Source organism: Trachurus trachurus (genome assembly GCF_905171665.1).
Source record: "Trachurus trachurus genome assembly, chromosome: 9".
NCBI classification, from domain to species: domain Eukaryota; kingdom Metazoa; phylum Chordata; class Actinopteri; order Carangiformes; family Carangidae; genus Trachurus; species Trachurus trachurus.
Genome location: NC_139895.1, coordinates 35816501 through 35830386, shown reverse-complemented (window position 1 = coordinate 35830386; position 13886 = coordinate 35816501).

Sequence of the window (13886 nt, the reverse complement as noted above, 5' to 3'; positions counted from 1 at the left end):
AGTCCCCCGAGCTAGCCAGGCTCGGTAGGACTCCTTCTTCAGCTTGACGGCATCCCTTACTTCTGGTGTCCACCACCGGGTTCGGGGATTACCGCCGCGACAAGCGCCGGAGACCTTACGGCCACAGCTCCGGACGGCCGCGTCAACAATGGAAGTGGAGAACATGGTCCATTCAGACTCAATGTCTCCGGCTTCCCTCGGAATCCGGTCAAAGCTCTCCCGGAGGTGGGAGTTGAAGACCTCCCTGACAGGGGATTCTGCCAGACGTTCCCAGCAGACCCTCACGATACGCTTGGGTCTGCCAAGTCTGACCAGCTTCCTCCCCTGCCAGCGGATCCAGCTCACCACCAGGTGGTGATCAGTTGACAGCTCAGCCCCTCTCTTCACCCGAGTGTCCAAGACATACGGCCGGAGATCAGATGACACGACTACAAAGTCGATCATTGACCTCCGGCCTAGGGTGTCCTGGTGCCACGTGCACTGATGGACACCCTTATGCCTGAACATGGTGTTCGTTATGGACAAACTGTGGCTAGCACAGAAGTCCAATAACAAAACACCGCTCGGGTTCAGATCGGGGAGGCCGTTCCTCCCAATCACACCTCTCCAGGTAACACTGTCGCTGCCCACGTGGGCATTGAAGTCCCCCAGCAGAACGATGGAGTCCCCAGTTGGAGCGCTTTCCAGCACCCCTCCCAGGGCCTCCAGGAAGGCCGGGTACTCTGCACTGCCGTTCGGCCCGTAGGCCGAGACAACAGTGAGAGACCTATCCCCGACCCGAAGGCGCAGGGAAACGACCCTCTCGTTCAGTGGGGAGAACTCCAACACATGGCGGCTGAGCTGGGGGGCTATGAGCAAGCCCACACCAGCTCGCCGCCTCTCACCATGGGCAACTCCAGAGTGGAAGAGAGTCCAGCCTCTCTCAAGGAGTTGGGTTCCAGAGCCCAGGCTGTGCGTGGAGGTGAGCCCGACTATCTCTAGTCGATACCTCTCAGCCTCCCGCACGAGCTCAGGCTCTTTCCCCGCCAGCGAGGTGACATTCCATGTCCCTAAAGCCAGAGTCGTTGTCCGGGGATTGGGTCGCCGGGGCCCCCGCCCACGGCTGCCACCCAAAACACACGGCACCGGCCCCTCATGGTCCTTCCTGCGGGTGGTGGGCCTACTGGAAGGCGGGCCCACGTCGCTCCTTCGGGCTGGGCCCGGCCGGGTCCCGTGGGCGGAGACCCGGCCACCAGGCGCTCGCCTGCGAGCCCCAACCCCAGGCCTGGCTCCAGGGTGGGGCCCCGGTGACGCCGATCCGGGCGACGTGAACGTCCTCGATATTGTTCCACTCATGAGGGGTTTTGGAACCGCTCTTAGTCTGACCCGTCACCTAGGACCTGTTTGCCTTGGGAGACCCTACCAGGGGCATTAAGCCCCGGACAACATAGCTCCCAGGATCATTCGGGTGCTCAAACCCCTCCACCACGGTAAGGTGGCGGTTCAAGGAGGGGGTAAGGTGGCGGTTCAAGGAGGGGCATTATTCTGAATACACATTTCTATTTTAGAAATTAGCATCCACCTGGAGACGTCCGCAAGAGGAGTTACAGAGCTTGTCAAATATGCTAATAAGCAAATAAGCATCTAGCTTAATGCAGGTTGACATGTTTCATGCGCTAGTGCACTAGAGCAGAGTCAAAACACGCATAGATACTGATAATAACACAATGTTAAACAGCGGCGCAGAGTAACATTTGATTTTTTTTTTTTTTTCTGTATTCAAATCATTTTGAAAGATTTTTTCTATTGCAAAATACAGTATGATGCGAAGCAGAGACACACTATAGTACAGTTTTTTATACAATACAATCCCCTTACATCAAAACCTGCCTTTGTGAGTGTAGTTTCTACTTGTGCCTGAGAAGAACTGATTCTATATTATTATCTGAGACCATAATTTGCGATGCTGTTATGTCAGTAGAAGGTTGCAGATGTAGAGCTATTCACTGAAGAAACTCTCGTGGGATACACTAAACATTATACACACTCAACAAAAAATTGTGACAAAAAAAAAAGTGTAGGGGTCTGAATAATTAGTGAATGCACTTTGTCCACGGCTGCCTACGCAGAGACGTACCAACATGTGCATATACGCACCCCAACTCCACTCAGTTCTGTCAGCGTAGCTTGACCTTGTTACAGTAACAAGTCACATTGCTCGCCACACTCCAGTCAGCAGTGCGTTCACATGCTCCTCAGCACAACAAGGTCTCTATGCTGCTGCGTCCATGGGGAGGAGAAGTTCAAAATGTATCCAAAGGGCTCCGGCTGAGACAACAGAGGCCCGTGTTCTCCTGCTGCTGCTGCCGCTCTGCTCCCCTCCCCACCGGCCTGCTGGAGGGGAGCAGGGACACCGCTCTCAGGTTTCAAAAGGATTTTTTTCCCCCTCTTTTCTACCCAACTGGATCGAGGAAAATACAAACACTACACAAGGGTGTGTGTGTGCGGTAGGGCTGGGCCGATATGCTTTTGTGCCGATTCGATTCTCTAACGATTTTTGGGTCCCGATTCGATTTAAATCGCGATTCTGATTAAACAAGTATTGCGATTCGATTTTACCAAGTATTGCGATTTTATATTTCAATTATTGTGATTTTCTTTCCTTAAACAAGAGCAGGTTGAACCAAACACTTGACAATACATCATAAGTCATATTTACAAAAAACAATACACACATCACATCAGTTTGTCTGTTGTGTTCGTTTGTTCACATAGATATCTGTGAACAAACGAACACAACAGGCCGGTTTGACTTTGTTGAGTGTAATGGCACAGAATACATGATCGTACAATAAAGATTGGTCGTCCCAAAAAAAAAAAAAAAAAAAAGGTAAAACAAATAATAATAAAAAATCACCAGAAAAAAATTGTGATTAATATAAAAAGTGGCTGTGTTATAGCATTTGGAACAGATTTTGGAACAGTTCACAAAGCGCCCAGTGTGTGTGTGTGTGTGTGTGTGTGTGTGTGTGTTCAGGTCGCCAGTGGAGAGTCGCATGCTCTGTTCTCATCACCACCTGATCCCACCAGAGTCAGTGCAACACCACATGTGTGTGTGATTACGTGTACACATTATGAAAATGTGTATATAAAACAGTGGGGAGAAAAAAAAAAGTCACATGGAGTGGTTATGTCACAACAGTCACAGTCACAGTTGCCTCCATATGTGCCGTGTTATCCCGGCCTCCCTCCACTCACTCAGCTACAATAATGGCCGTGCCTTTTTCAAAACACCAGCACAATGTGTGTCCGTCACGTGGTGAAACCGAGCCCAGTCAGGGGATACCACCCTTGGGAATGACGGAGGGGGGATTTCAGTTCAGAACCAGGAAGTGTTTTGATGAAAGCTGCAGGGCTTTGGGGGAAGTTTCTCCACCCCTCCTCCTCCTCCTCCCTCTCCCTCTCCATTTTGCTTTCCCTGCCAGCTTAAACACATCTGTCCTGGCCTGACCACCGCCCGCCCCACCCCCCCTCAGCCCTGCAGCTGGAGCAGCTAGTCTGTGCCACCTTTAAGAAACATGTGAAGTGGATTTAAGCGCAGTGGAAGAGCACAAAGCATAAATATGATTAGAAAACATTAACCAGATTGCATATGAAAATTGAAAAGTGGGGGATTAGGGAAAGTAAAGTCTTAAAGCGAACATGATGTACAATGGTTGGGAGGTGTAGAAACCATAGCAACAACTGAAGGTAAGAGTGATTAATTAAGTTACCACAGATGCGTCTGTGGTTTGTGGTTAGTTATTATATAGGTTCCATGTAGATTTTAGTAAACAAACTGTCTGACAGAATCCCTCTGTTGGAACAAAACACTCTTTGTTAGAAGCTGCATTGACCACTGGAGGAGAAATCAGATGTGGCTGCTGCAAATGTATGTGCTTCAACTAACTACAGTCCTGCAAATATTAGGAGTTGGCTTGTAAAAAGGCATAGGTTAAGATCTTCCTTAAAACCACTGAAAAAAAAACATTAAAGAAGATGAGGACACCGCAAAATTAAGAGAAAAAGAAGATGGAAATGACACATTTCTGTTTGTCCATGATCTAACTGTGTATATTTTTTATTCCTTCCACATGCTAATAGAGAGCAGGTACTGTATATTCAACCGTCTTAAAGTCTAAATGTATTCACCACATATTCCATAGCCTCACCAGTGAAGACGTAAGCTTCTGACTACCACTAGCAAGGAAAATAATCTCTGGCAGCGAGTTGGGAATCAAGCAGAAAACCTCTGGTCCAGTGCCTCACCACCGACTACCCAACTCCTATCAAAATTATGCACGCCCCCCCGGCTGTAGAAAGTGGGACAGGTCTGGCTTTAAAGGAGGGCAAATGTAATGTACCTTCAGATGCCCCACATAAACCCTTCCTTCCAGTCATAAATATGACTTACAGTTTAACAGCAATCAGGTTGTTGTGGTTGAAAAATATCCAACGCTGTAACTGAAATCTGTTTTTTTATTTTATTTTTTTATTTTCAAACAGCATGCATTTCCTCAACAGCACGGACGATATCATGTATCAAAAACACAATTGATTGAAAAAATAAGATGTAAAAAGAAAAAAAAAACTGGCACTGTCAGAGATTAAAAAATGAAAATAAAAAAGCTCCCTCTTATTTGCAGCAGATATTGGTGCAGCTTCCCCGCTCCTAAAGATCATGTCTCTGCACTTCAGGCTACCACATTTAATATTGTTCGTATGTGCTCATCTTAGAATTACAATATTCCCATCAGAGTTTAAAGGCAGCATGACTATTGAAGCGCTGCTGCTGCTGCTGCTGCTGCTGCTGCTGCTGCTGCTGCTGCTGGTGACCCTCCTCTTCCCATTTCCACCCCCCATCCTCCCACCGCCCTCCCCTCTCAGGGTCTTACTGGGAGGGTTGTTAGAGAGCTGGTTGTGTTTTCTTTGTGCGGCCAGGCCTTGCTATCACATTACTGCACACATGCTGATGCAGCAGCTCCTGCAGTCGTCTCTCTCTCTCTCTCTCTCTCCACGCCTCCGCCCCAAACCCCTGTCCAAGCCCTTTTCATTGAGCGATACCAAACTATGGGAGTGAAACAAATTACTATTTCAATTTGAGTAATGCCACATTACAGTTTCTGATCACACAAAAAATAAGTTGTTACTTTTGTTATCGCCACTTCTAAATATAAGATTAAAGCTGAATTATCCAGGAAATACAGGCACCCTGATTAATTTTCACAGAATTAGTCATCATCTCCTCGCACATCGCGCTGAGCTCAGATGAGAAATGGCAGAAAAGTTGGCTTCGCCTGGAGGAAATTTTCTCTCAACTTTGATTTTATCAAGCAGCGCGGAGAGGATGAGAAATTAAGTCGAGTCCCAATTTTAGAGGATAAGAGGACGCAACTGGCAAATTTTACAGCTATAATAGCAAGGTCATTTAGTGGTGTACTTTTCTGAGGCAGTAATAAGCAGGCTTTTTTTAGCCTCTTGAAAGGAGTCCAAGTAATTGTAAGTTACATTACCTGGCAGATTAATCATGTCCTTCTTTGGCAGTTGCTTGGTCTTTTTGCAGTCAGAATCCTCAATGAATCAAGTGCCTCTCTTGTCAATGAGCAGGCAGAACAAACAGTTGTTCTAGGTTCACTCAACAAAATTAGAAACTGCTCAGAAATTACTGGTTGAGGGAAGGGTGCCGAGTCCTGAAGTTTTGAAAGATGCAAGACCGTCCTCAGGTTTAGTCATGTTTATGTTGGTGCAAAACCCCTTAAAGCAGAAGTAAGCGATCCGGTCGTTTGGGCTAATGCTGCGTTCCAGGCAGGCTTTTGAAACCGTAAGTTACAGCTTCAAGTCACAACTTACGACTTTGTAGCGTTCCAGGCAACCCGTAACTCGTGTTTTTCCGACCTGTTGCACCTGAAAGTCACTATAACGGCCACTCGTAACTTCCGACCCGTGAACTCGTACCAGATCGAACTGGTACGACTTCACAGGTCGGAAAAACACGAGTTACGGGTTGCCTTGAACGCACCATAACGTCTTGTCAGCTGATGGAGTTAGCAGCCCCCGCCCTCGTCATGGATCTATTGGTCCTCGTCCCTACGTCACCACATTCTCGCGCATCCCTTGGCTGCACACACAGAGAGGACCGCCCCTTTATGCCGTTCTCTCTCCTCATTGGATAAAACTTGTAGGATATGAGAAAAGTTTTCTCCTCGACTTACAGCAGAGCAGAGTGACTGACAGACCCGTGTTTCAGACCAAACACTCTATATATAAGTGATTGCTGTCGGAAGATAGAACTATTTAAGACTTATATTAACACAAAAATATCGCTTACTTCTGCTTTAACAATAAGTAACAGCAGAGACACATTATACATTTACCATGGTGATAACCGATGATGCCTCAGGTCTCCTCCACAACAAGATCTAGCTAATTAACCCAAGGCTAATTGATTTAGGAGCTAAGCTAACAAGACAAGCATTATGAGCACTAACACCTGCTAATCATTCCATATCAAAAACATGAACACAGACCCCTCAGTCTATTAACTGCACAGTGAACCAGATTATGTCTGATCCTCAAAGACAGCACCAACACCACAGATATGGCCTGGAGGTCATGTTCAACGACTCAAACTATATTTGTCACGAGGGAGGAGACGGGAGGCTAAAACATGAAACTGTCACATGTTTATTTCTACTGTTTGGTTTTAACATGGGAGGGGGGATGGGGATTAACTCGCTCCATTAACACGGTTTTGGAACCAGTCTCAGGAGGAAAATCAAGGAACTGCACTTTTTGGCTTTGCTTTCTGCTTGGATCAGACCACCCTCAAGTCCCCTCTGTGATTGTTGGGGTCCTTAGTGTTAGGGTCAGCTGAGTAGAACAGTTTGCAGCATTTGATGCTCAACCTCCATGTTTGTGTATTTTCCATCAGCTCTTTCTGCTTGGTGCAAACAAAGGCAAGTAAGGATAAAAGTCCATCACAGATATACAGTACTACTCCTGTGCATACTTACTGTAACTCTTTGTTTGATTTGTACACAGCTCTGATACAGAGACAGAACCTCTGCATATGGAAAATGCACTTTTGATATAAAAGTATTCTTAGTAAACCTCTCAAGGGTAAGCTCAATTTATAGCTACATTTTGGGAAACACAAAAAATACAATATGCAATAAACGATACAATTTTACAGCCCCCACAGATTTGGAAGTGCTTTCACAAGGTAAACACTTCTAATGTACAGTACAGAGTGAGAGCAAATATGTTGAACAGCTGTTAGCGAGAGTTTTTGGGTAATTTAATGAGAGGCTCTAATAACAAATCCAGTTTTTTTCTATGGTAACTGCAGTAGTTCAGCTAAAATCAACACAACGCTGGATTTATGACCAGCCAGGAAAAAAAAGATCCTAAGCTCCTTTTTTTCTCCTTTTTTTTTTGCCACCGGAGCTGTTTAACTGTACAAATACATCTAAAGCAGAAGGTCAAAAGAGATTTTCATATGATAAAGACGATGAAAGTGGGCGGGACAGGAAAGCTAGCAGCTTTGGTAGGCAGCCGCACAGCTACAGTAGTGTCCTCTGTAGCAGCAGACTGAAGCAAAAGCAAAAGGAAAAGGTTCAGTCAGAGTGTTTATTTTTCCTCCCAGCAGAAAAGGCCTTCATTGATGGTTTTGGATATGCTGCCCTTTTGGAGACATGGAGCGGTTTTGACCTGGCCTTTCTTTCCTTTTTCCTCACTTTCCTCCCCCTCCCTCTCTATCACCCAGGGGCTGGAGGGGAGCTTGTAAAGTCAGCAGCCATACATTGTGTTATAAAAATAATCCAAGTTTTATTGGCATTGCCATGGGAGGGTGGCATAGGAGGGAGGGGGGGTGAGGGTTAAGTGGTTATACAGCACAATTCACCTTTCTTAGCAGAGAGAAGTGCACTGTTACACTGCACTGACTCTGACTGCCCCACATGCACACACTGGAAGACAGAGGAGCTATTGGAAGTAACAGTGCTAATGTCTTGGAGATAGAGCACAAAGGTGGGAGTGTATTGACGTGTATGTGCGTTTCCGTGTGCATGCGAGGAGGCAGTATGTGTGAATCAGTGTGTGGGGGTATTAACAACATGCTGGTATTTAAACTGGTCCTCTAACAATGGGCCTTAAGTCTTTAGCCGGTGCCCACAGTCTGTCTACTAATGGTACCAGTCCACTCACTTACCCAGCAGGATGGAGACACTCCAGTGGCTTCACAAAGTGCCAGGAAACACTAAATATCACTAAGCAATGCTATAGACCCCTGTCTAAATGGCACAGCCACCAGTGCACTGCAAAAACTCAAAATCTTTCCAAGAATATCTGTCTTATTTCTTGTCAAAATGTCTGATTTCTAGTCAAAACTAAACTCTTTTCACTTTAAATAAGACTCATCACCTAAAAATTAACTTGTTTTTAGATCATTTTCACTTGTTTCAAACATAGGTTTCAAACTAATTTTCACTTGAAATAAGTATAGAAAAATCTCCCAGTGAAAGGAAGTTTTTTTGTGCTTGTAATAAGGAAGAAAAACTTGCTCAACTATCAGATTATATTATATTTTATTATCTAATTTGTGAATTAATTCTTTGTAACAAGGGGTAGACAATATAAGTTTGCTTCTTTCTGCCCCCTTTCATTCAAGAGTTACAGTATTGTCATTATTTTTATGAGTTTTATTTAATTTTTTTTTGTTTTTATGCTCGATAAATGAATGAAATAAATAAATAAACTAAACTAACTAAGATTTTCTACTTATTTCAAATGAAAATATGCTTGAAAGAAGTAAAGAGTGTCTAAAAACAAGCTACTTTTTAAATGTGATGAGTCTTATTTTAGGTATAATGAGATTTGTTTGACTAGAAATTGCATTTTGACTAGAAATAAGACAAATATTCTTGGTAAGACTTTGAGTTTTTGCAGTGTAAAGATTCCAGTTTTCTTTGTGTAGTAGGGTTTGATAAAGATTTACAGAAAGTTTTAAAGACCTATATTTTCCGTGAGGGAAGTAGATGTGTCAGACTAAACTCTGGGACCGTAGCAGCCGAGGTGTCTCGGGCTAAAGGCCATCATACAAGATGTGTCTGAGCAAGTTCAAACATCGTCCAAGGCATTTTGGTAGTGATATAATCACAGCCGTGCACAGCCAGGCCCACATGCGGCAGCTCCGCTTGAAGGACGAAAAGGCTCTAGAAGAAATTGATAGATTAGAAAAGGCCACGGTCAGTCATTTGTCTTTTGTTTTCCCTATCAGAGGCCTTCAGTGTTGCCGTGTTACTGGAGACAACATTATAAAGCATGAAAGATTGCCCAGCTTATGGGCATTTATGGCAAGTGTAAGTATTTTGACTGTTTTTCACGGCTGAGCGACTTGCCCTTTAGGATTGCTTAGATGCCTCGCAAAGGCATTGTGACGCCCATGACTCCAGAGAATGCAAGACATGGCGTAATGCAGGGGGCTTTTTCTTTTGGCTGAGAGAAAGAGGTTCAGTGTCCTCCTGTCATTGTCTGAGGGGCCATCCGGGGTCGCAGCAGTGGAAAATGCCCCCAGTGGGATGGGCAAGGTGTGGGAGGCATCAGCGGCTGTCTCTAGAATTCAAGCACCGTCAACCCTTCATATCTGTCTCATCCCCTAACAAGATGAACCTGTAAAATTAGCCCGCTGAAATGGATAGTTGTTACGGTGACAGAGGGAGCGCCGTGACAGGGATATTTGTCAGGAATTGGATTAAAGCAGATGGCTTTCTGAAACCTCAAACCAGTGTGATTAGATTTTCACTGTTGAACACTGACTGAAGGATGATTGCATTAGATGATACCACGAGGGGAGGTGTGGGGGGGGGGTTGGGGGATAGGCTACATACAACAACAAACTAGATTTGAGCAATGTGGCAGGACCGTAATCCTCTCTGCCCCCCATGCCCACATGGACGTCCTGTCAAACCATTGTCATCAGCGATTAAAAATATGCAGCAGATCAATGCCATCTGTAGATGTTGCATTATATTTAATCCACTGGGTCTTATATTTGGGTTTTTAGCCATGCTTGCAGCATTTTTCAAAGAATGCTAATGTCTGTCCACTATTTGTCCCCGGCTGAAATATAAATGTAAAACAAAAAAACAAAAAAACTAAATGGCTTGCACTCAACAAACTTGTATTATCTCATAGTTCAAAATGATGACTTCTGGCTCACATCTGCTGTTTTGAACGTCTCATATTGTCTCAACAACAGTTGGATGGATCGCCATGACATCTGGTGCAAACTGATAATATCAACCATGAGCCATGTTTGAGCTGAGCACTAATTGTTACCATGCTAACACTGGGCAAGACTGTCAACATGATATACATGCTAACATGTTAACTTCCTGATTACAAGCATGTTAGCATGCTAATGTTAGCATTGGGCCTCACAGTCTCATCGTCATTCCAAATGAACTACATCAAAATGTGACACAAACCAGTACATTCAATTAGAGTTGATACTTCTATAACAATGTGATCACACAACTGAATTTGGTACTTTTATTGGCACCCAGGGCTGTTGCTAGGAATTCTGGGCGCCCTGAAAGAATACTAAAGTGGGCCCCTGCCCCCTGACTTTTCCATTTTTTTTCTTAGACTACCTACGTATTATCTTTTTTTTTTATTTACCCTACTTTGTTTTGATGCTAATGCAACATTACTATGAGTATTAGTCAGGGTCTAATGCAGAATCATTCAGTCATACAAAGATTAGACTACTAGGGGTTTTTTGGGCCCTATGGTCGCTGGGCCCCTAGAATTATCATCACCTTTCTCCCCTATACAATGGCCCTGTTGGCACCAACCAAATTCCCACAGTAATCCAGATAACTGATTCACGTAAAATCAAACGGTAACACATTTTAGTACCCGAATGCACCCTCTTGTCCGTGAGAGAGTAGAGGAGTGTCTGGCTGATGCGAACACAGTGTTGGACGCACAAGAGCGTGATTGTGTAGCTTGATCGATTGTGATGGAGGAGGAGTCACCACTTCCTGTTAGTGAAGCTCATCAACATGTCAGACAAAGTCGAAGGTATGGCTACATTTTTCAAAATTCAATGCAGACTACGTTCGTTGCAATATTTGCGACGTTTAACTAAACACTAAATAATTCTCAAGGCTGATGACTACACAATTTTTGACAGCCTCAATGCAAAGGCTACGACTTCTGCAGCAGGCACCGTTGGCACGCCTGCAGCAGCCAGCGGCTCGTCACCTGCAGTCAGTATTATTGGAGAAGAAGTGGCGTTAGTATTTGATGAAGATGGCGGCAGTGACGATGACCATGCTTTACGCAAGGCAGCGTCAACTTCGTCAGCTCCAGGTAATTAATCAGGCTCAAATGTTTGGCGCTTTGTTCTTGTCATGGCTAACGTTAACTTGGCATTCTGACTTAATGCCTTAGTAGTTATTATTGGCTCGGTTCCACATATTCTCTAACAGTAATGTTAATGTTCCAGTCTTGTTTTGATTTACAGGTCTGTCTGTCCTATTGTCGACCTGCTCAGAAGTTACAGTGAGAGCTGCAACAGTGACCCTGTTTACTAAAGCTAAGGAGACTGCTTTACCTCGCCAGAGGCAAGGCATTTGTGGATAAAGGGATGATGTTGTGTTTCAAACAACAATAGTGTTTTGATATTGAGAAATAAATATTAAAAATTCTGAAATTTTTACTATTTCTTTTAACAAACAAAATAACTTAAACTAGCAGACAAAAAAAGTACCGAAAACAGGTACTGGTTCCCAGGAACCTGGTATCAGTACCATATTGGTAAAGCGCACCATATATTCATTCTTTAGATCTTGTATGTGTGGATTTTGGGACACAGCTTTAGTCTTGTTCAAATCGATCATGCATCCAATGTGAAATTCAGCTGCAGATAGAAAATGCATGGTCACAGAAACACACTCTCAGTGCTGGGGCTGGTACATCTCGCTGTATTCAACATTCGTGGCAGCTTTCTCTGAGCAAACAAGTGGATGCGAATGATGTGCATTCATAGCCAGCTACCAACAAGCCTGGGGCAAAAATTGGCCTTTTAAAAAGTGGCTCCATTTTGTTAAACCAAGGATTGTTTTCATTCACACCCCGGCCAAACTTTTGGCATCCCAAATGAGAATATCTGATATCTGCAGGCACAACCAGAGTCTATTCCTATGTATCTCCCTGCAAAAAAAAGAACAGAACAGTGTAGGAGTTAAGCTGCCCATGTATAATTTCTCTCATGTTTGCCAGCGTGTTTGCATATGCATAGTTCCCGAAGAAGATTCATCAACTAGACTTTGCGGCGAGGAGAGTGATGGAGCCGAGGGGAGGGAAGGGCACTCGCTGGCTGTTTATTATAGCCAGCAAGGGTCCAGGGGCGTAGCAGAAGATGGAGAGAAGAGGAGAGATGCAGGGGTCCCAGGGGCCCCAACCCTGCCTCCCACTGCAGTTTTTTTTCCCTCTGCACTGACAGACGGCGCGCTCTCACTTGGGGACTGTAGAAATCCCACTAATACAGTTTCCAGTGGAATTTAATAACCCCCTGAAACTATTCCTCTTTACATTAAGACAGTACATTAGCATAGTGTTATGCCATCAAGAGAGACAGAGCAGCAGTGAGGCAAACTAGATATCCAAATTAAGCTGAGATCCAGCACTGATTTATAGGCCTGGAGACTCTGTGAAATTAAGTGAAAGAAACCCGGGGCTGAACTAGTGGTTTATCTCTGTCATCAAGCTGATCTATCACCTCGACTTTTAAGAAAATTAAACTTCTTTCTAGTGTTGGAAAAACACCCTCCTTCACTGAACTGCCTTATTTTGGTGAAACCTGGCCTTATTGCTTCCTTACTAATCAAACGCCACAATTTTGAACTGCAGGTCAGAGCGGTAAGAAGAGCCATGTTTATGAAGCCGTAATGAAAAGCAGTTCCAAGGCGCTTCTTCTTTTTTTCTTCCCTCCCTAAAAATGCTCTGATTAAAACTTCTCTTGTCGCTTCCCATCTCCCTTTAATGAATATACAAGCCGAATGAAATAATGTTCTCTAGAGCTGTAATTTCCTTCTTTTGTGGAGGGGGGAGGAGGGAGCCGCTCATCACATGGGGCATGTTTTAATACACTTGTCTCAATAGATATTAACCACCAGGCAACTGCAGAGGCACTGAAACATTTGGGCCATTCGTTTCAAATGAAGACAGGAGATTTCTCCACTTCGTTCCACAAATGTTTACCCATGAAATTGCAATGAGATGAAATGTGACAGATCAGCAGCGGCTGAAAGCGGTTTTCTGTCAAAAAGCTAACGTTGCGAAAAGACCTTTAGATTGATTATGACAACTTTGGTTCTCCGCCGCTTAGAATCAAACTGCTACTGCTGGATGTTAAAACCATTCATTACTTTTCATTTCCATCTCTTTATGATCCAGATTATAGTCTAGGATCCTAATTCTGTTATAAGGTCAGTTCTGTCGACTTTAATAGGACTCGTGTCCGTCAAGCAGAGAATATGATACATATCTATTAAAGAGGTTGAAGTGTTTGGTTCCTCTTGTGCCTACATTCTTCAGCGTCACACATGTATTGACAGCTGTGTGATCCATCGTGCTGGTAAAGCCTCCCATTGACAATGGAAGGTAACACCAGGTAATGGAGGTAACAATTGTTTCCCATCTCTAACTATTCCCCAGGATGAATCTCAGCCAAAGTAAACCCAAAGTCTCATTGTGATGGAAAAGTCCAAACAGAGCAGAATGAGAGGAGCGATGTAAAGAGAGCAGAGGCTCTCGGGAGGTGACCTGTGCTCTGCCTCGTAATGAGACTTTACCCCACT